This window comes from Larus michahellis, unplaced genomic scaffold (assembly GCF_964199755.1).
Source record: "Larus michahellis unplaced genomic scaffold, bLarMic1.1 SCAFFOLD_34, whole genome shotgun sequence".
Taxonomy (NCBI): Eukaryota; Metazoa; Chordata; class Aves; order Charadriiformes; family Laridae; genus Larus; species Larus michahellis.
Window position 1 is genome coordinate 270,713 of NW_027436399.1, and position 6,415 is coordinate 277,127.

Consider the following 6,415-nt stretch of genomic DNA (forward strand, 5'->3'; position numbering starts at 1 on the left):
AGGGCAAGGGCCAGCGATCATGAGATTTCTCCCAGCTGCTTGTACGATATTTCATCCACCTCTGCATCCTGGTTGGGCAGTGTATAACAGACTCCCACCATGATATCTGTCTTATTGGCCCTCCCCCTGATTCTCACCCATAAACACTCAACCCTATTGTCACCATCATTAAGCTCTTGACATTCCTAACACTCCCTCACATACAAAGTCACCCCACCTCCTCTCCTTCCTTGCCCGTCCCTTCTGAAGAGTCTGTAGCCATCTAATGCAGCACTGGTTGTGCGACTCATCCCACCACATTTCTGTGATGGCGACTACATCATAGTTTTCCTGCTGCACAATGGCTTCCAGCTCCTCCTGTTTGTTGCCCATGCTGCGTGCATTAGTGTAGACGTGTTATGTTTTCAGAAAACCCATAACAATTTCTTGTCATTTAGACAACTATTCTATCACCCAGTGACCCCTCCCCACGCAGAAAGGGGAATCACGGAAAGCAAGGAAACATGAGGGTTGAAATATAAGTAGATTTAATAGGACAAGACTAAATAATTAACAACAATATTAAAGCACCAGTATTAATCCCAATACTAATATAAGATGTACAAGAATTATACTCAGCCAATTGTATCAGTAGGAAGCTGTGCACTCCCAGCAGGGGAGAGTAAATGTCGGACACTGCAAGAGCAACGGCTTCAGGAGGGAGGGAAGGGCTCAGGGGTCCAGCACCGGGGCAAGGACTTTCTCTGCACCACAGCCATCAAGGGAGAGAGAAACGACGCAGCAAACTTTCTCATTTGTATCGAATGTGATGTTCATGGTATGAAATAATCCTGTTGGCCAGCCTGGGTCAAATGCCCAGGCCTCGCTCCTCCTCGTACCTGCACCTGCCAAGGCCTTGAATCCCACATAGCCTAGCTGGCTATAAAGCAAATATTTTCACGAATTCAGACACTAGAATCTTCTAAGAATGACGTTTTCCCAGACATTAGAAGATAAATTAGTCCTGTGTTGCTCAACCCAGGACAAGAAGCACTTCAGCTGGGCTACTGGTCCTGCCACCTTTTTGCTGGAAGAAGGCTTAACTTCTACCTGACCATTCCCAGGCGCAGCCATAGTTTCTAAGCCATCAAAGACCCTTGCCTCTCTGCTGCTGGATTCATCCCCTTTCCCCTTCAAATCTAGTTTAAAGCCCATTTGATGAGCCCTGCCAACTCCTGTGCAAGGATCCTTTTCCCCTTTTGAGACAGGCGTACCCCATCTGTCTCGAGCAGGCCTGGTGTCGTGTAAACCATCCCGTGATCAAAAAAAACAAAGTCCTGCCACTGGCACCAGGCTCAGAGCCAAGTATTGATCTTCCAGCTCTTCCTGTTGCTTTCCTCATCTTTCCCTGTGACTGGGAGGACCGAGGAGAACATGACTTGCAGTCCTGACCCTTTAACCAGTCATCCCAAGGCCCAGAAGTCTCTCTTGATCGCACTTGCGTTTCTTGTTAACAGATCATCTCTGCCTGTCTGAAAAATTAGTAGTGGGTAATAATCTGAGGGTCTTACCAGGGAGGGAAGTTTTCTTTTTATATCTTTAACCTGGGCCCCAGGGAGGCAGCAGACTTCCCTGAGAAGTGGGTCTGTTCTGCATATTGGGCCTTCCGTTCCCTTCAGGAGGGAGTCACCTACAACAATGACCGGTCTTTTTTCCTTAACTGAAGATGTTTTGATGGGAGGTGTAGTCTGATTTAACTGTGGTGACACCTCTGTGGACACTGAATTATCCTCCTCGTCATGATTGAGTTCCCCTTGCAGAGCCTCATACTTATTTTTAAGGGTACCTGGGAAGGTGGGGGAGTTAGTGGGGAGACACACCTGCTTCGCTGGGCAGAAACACGTTCCTACAGCCCCCTCTCCTCTAAGTTACCTTGTTCAGCTAGGCAGAGAGAGGACAGGGAATTGTCTGTCCACCATGTGGACTTGTGTATGTTCAGGTTCCTCAGGTGGCGGAATGCTCAGTGTTAATCTGCCTTTGACCCCGATCTGTGCATTCTTGGCTCCAGACCTGGAATCCAGTTCCTGTCCGTCATTGAGTCCAGTCTGGGACTTCCCCAGTGCCTGACAGTGACATCATCCTTGGAGCTTGATACAGTTTTCTAGATATTGTATCTATTTCATTATTTCCTTTTTATTTTATTACGAGTATTTCATTAAAGTAGATTAGTTCCTTCTAAACTCATAAATCTCTTTCTTTCCTTCCTCTCCTCGGAGTGAGAGCTGGGGGAGAGCATCTGTCATCCGTCATTGGCCAACTCGGCCTAAACCAGGACAATACGGAAACACACTTCAGTGCTGCATATGAATTTGGGCTAAAAACCCCCACTGGGCTAGTTTTTCAGAGACAGTTGCAGAGTGGCAAAGCAGATTCGGCACATAAATGCTTGTTTTTGCTGGGATAGAGTTGATTTTCTTCACAGTAGCTTGTATGGGGCTGTGTTTTGGATTTGTGCTGGAAACAGTGTTGATAAGACAGAGATGTTTCCATTATTGCTGAGCAGCGCTTACACAGCACCATGGCCTTTTCTGCTCCTCACACCACCCCACCAGCAAGTAGGCTGGGAGTGCACGAGAAGTTGGGAGGGGACACAGCTGGGACAGTGGACCCCGACCAAAGGGATATCCCGTACCATGTAGCATCATGCTCAACCATATAAATCTGGGGGAAGAAGAAGGAAGGGAGGGATGTTTGGAGTTACGGCGTTTTGTCTTCCCAAGTAACCATTACGTGGTATGGAGCCCTGCCTTCCTGGAGGTGGCTGAACACCTGCCTGCCGATGGGAAGTAGTGAATTAATTCCTTGTTTTGCTTCGCTTAAGTGTGCGGCTTTTGCTTTACCAATTAAATTGCTTGATCTCAGCCCCGGAGTTTGCTCACTTTTACCCTTCTGATTCTCTCTCCCATCCCACTGGCGGGAAGTGAGTGAGCGACTGTGTAGTGCTTAGTTGCCGGCTGGTGTTAAACCACAACAAACAGAAACTCCACCATTCTCTGGGACCCCATTCCAGTGCTGGACTGTCCTCCTGGTGACCTTTTTATCTTTTATTTTTATGTCAGGTTAGTCAAGAATTACACAACTCAGAGCAAGACATCATAGCAGGGGGAGATGCTTTGAAGCCCTTCATATCTTTGAACACTTTTAAGGCGATTCCATGCAGGGATGCTATAGAAGATAGCCCGTGGGGTCTAGCAAGCGATTTCTCAAACGTGAGGCTGGTCGTCTCTTCACCACTTGTCTCACTTTCTGGGCATCAATGGCTACTGACCATGCTTTGACTATTTCCCTTTAACATTATTTGGTCAGACACAGCTTGAAGTAGCTGTTTGCATTAAACTACTCAGAGGTGCTGAAGATGCTCTAGAGTACAAAGATATCAAGGTGGGACACAACATAGGAGGAATGCCTCAGGACACCTTTCCCCTTCTTGAGGAGGATGAAAGCCAGGCCGGACACATGGTTTTGTTTCAGCAGGTATGAGATGCCTTTCTTCAGGCAACCATGTAGCCCAGTGGGACTTTTTGGGGACTATTTGAGAGGATTTTACGTACTCTGTAGTACCACTTTGTCCGTAGGAGTGTCTTCAAGGCAATTCTCACTTCCTTATTCCTCAGGCTATAGATGACAGGGTTAAACACTGGGGTAAAAATTGTGTAAAACAGGGCAAGGTATTTGTCGGTGTCTACGGAATCCCTTGACCGTTGCTTTAAGTAGACGACTGTGGCCGAGCCATAGAAGAGTGTCACCACCACGAGCTGTGAGGAACAGGTGGAAAAGGCTTTGTGTCTGTGCAGAACTGAAGGTATTTTCAGAATTGCCCTGATAATTTTAATGTAAGAAATAACTATTAAGGAGAAGGGAAAGATTGCAAATACCAGGATGATGGTGTACAGTGTCACTTGGTTCCAGAACGTGTCTGCACAGGCCAGCTCCAGCAGAGGGGGGACATCACAAAAAAAGTGATGAAGGTCATGGGATGCACAGAGGGCAAAGTGAACACCTGGTAGGTCTGTCCTACTTGCACTGGTACGACAGCCACCCACGACCCCACCACCAGTCTGATGCAGAGACCCCTCCTCATGATGAGGGGGTAGTGCAGGGGGTCACAGATGGCTATGTAGCGGTCATAGGCCATGACAGCCAGAAGAAGGCACTTGATGCTGCCCAGCAACACCAGGAAATACAGCTGGGCAGCACAGCCAATGAAGGAGGTCCTGCCATCCTCCAGCAGGAAAACCACCAGCATTTTTGGCAGAGTGACTGATGTGTAGCAGATCTCCAGGAAGGACAAGTTCCTCAGGAAGAAATACATGGGGCTGTGGAGGCTTGAGTCCACTACTGTGATGAGTGCAATCAGGCTGTTCCCTGTGAGGACCATGAGGTAGATGACCAGGAATACTGTGAAGCACAAGCCCTGCAGGCTGGAGTGGTCAGAAAATCCCAGAAGAATGAATCCAGATCCACCGGTGTGATTCTCCAGGCCTTTTCTTTGGGGCATTTTTCCTGCACAGAGCGATTCAAACAACAGGCTCTCAGAGGAAGCTGGTGGCCTGTCCACCATCACAGACACTTCAAGCCTAGAGAAAGACTACAAACATCAGCATACACGCGATTGCAGGATTAGGAGAGCTCGACCAAGATAGGCATGAATGTTTGGAAATCTAACGTGGGTCGCTTGCGGAGGGGAGGTTTGTAAAGAGAGAGAACAGAGTCCTTGAGCCTGAATAACTGGGGGTTTTATTGTCATATGGGTAAAAGAAACTTGACTTTCTCTTTTAGAGGTGATTTTATTAAATAGAATACCTATTGAAAGATGAGAGAAAAGGAAGAAAAGAGACAAATACTAGTGCCTTTAAGGACAGCCTTACTTACGTTCCTTGTCCAGATCTCATCAGAGGTGCATTTAATGTAAGAACATTAAGAAGGAATAGGGTTAAAAGGGGGGAAGGATGAAAAAGGGGAAGACAAAGAAAGGCAAGGCTAGGCAAGGAGAGGCAAACAAGCCAAAGCAAGGCAAGGTATGACTTGATGCTTAGACCTTAGTGAGAGAGATTAATCCCAGCTCTCCTCACATGGGAGAGCTCATCCCCTGATGCTGCGTCCACACACAAAGATCTGGGAGACTATCTTAGATCTGAATCATCAGTTTTTGCCTAGTGAAGGGTGAATCCCGTCAGAAGTAACACAGGCTTCTCTCTGCCAAAGAATCCAGTGACACTGATGCATCCATGGCACATTTAAACAAGACAGAGAAGCAGCAGGTTATGCTTAAATTACCAGTTTTCAGGGTGCTAAAAGACATTTTTGTGCAAGCAAGAAAACTGCTTTATGCAGGTTTCAATCATACGGAGAAGAAAGTGATTAAAAGCGTGTGATATCCCCATGACACCCATTTTTCCCGCACAGGTCAGGCATCTAGAACTTTTGAATAAGTCCCGAATAATTCAGGGTTCCCAAACCTGCTGCTCTGTCGCTTGGATTTCTGACAGCTTACAAATGCAGCCGAGGGCCCATTCGCTCTGATCCCAACCCTGCAAGCCCTCACAGAAGCAGAGCAGTGCTCTTGCTGCCTGGGGAGCTCAGCCCTCCCTTCACATTGCCCCCCTTCCCAGAGCAGAAGGGCTTCTTGCTGGGCACACCTGAAGGGTGTCAGCTACAATCTAGCAGCACCACAACAGCAGGTGGTTTCTTATGGAGAAGGGACTCAGCTGAGGGATGTTTAAGAATCTCAGTTTGAGGTGGGGTCAAGTGGTCATTGCATGAGGAATATGCCATCTGCAGCCTGGATATCTAGGTAACTCAGCTCTTGTCAGAGTCAATGGAGAAACAAGAAACACAGTATATGAGAACTGAAAAACAGCTCATCTGACCCAAGGGTCTGACTTGGTTGACACACAGTGGTGCGTCCAGATCATGAGGAAGTGAAAGGCGACTGCTCAGGCCTTGAGACAGCACTGACAAGGTGATACCAGCTTGTCTGTCCATCCCAGTTGTGCTCCCACTATGCTCAAGTTTGTTTCTTTTGTGACAAACTTACCATGGTGATCATTGCCTGATAGGATGATACAGATTTCATTACACACGTGCTGTTGGGTTAAGATAAGTGTTAGGTCAGGGTTAGTTAAGGTTCATGTTCACGCTTAAATTAGAGCTAGAGTTCACGTGGTTTAGGGTTAGATTTCAAATAGGTTGGGGTTTGGTTAGGGTAAGGGTAAGGTTGGGGTGCGGGTTACAGTTAGAGTCGAGGGTTATGACCTGGGGTTGGGGTAGAGCTAGGGTCAGGCAATGATTAGGGTTAGGATTAAGATAAGGTCAGGGTTATGTTCAGAGCAGGGTTAGGTTACGGTTCGGGCAGGGTAGGGTTAGGGTTAGACAC

The 6,415-nt window shown here is 47.4% G+C and overlaps 1 pseudogene; it reads right to left on the minus strand.

Annotated features, from left to right (window-relative positions):
* Positions 1–3,530: 3,530 nt before the first annotated feature.
* Positions 3,531–6,110, minus strand: LOC141737298 (olfactory receptor 10AG1-like; annotated as a pseudogene).
* Positions 6,111–6,415: the final 305 nt, after the last annotated feature.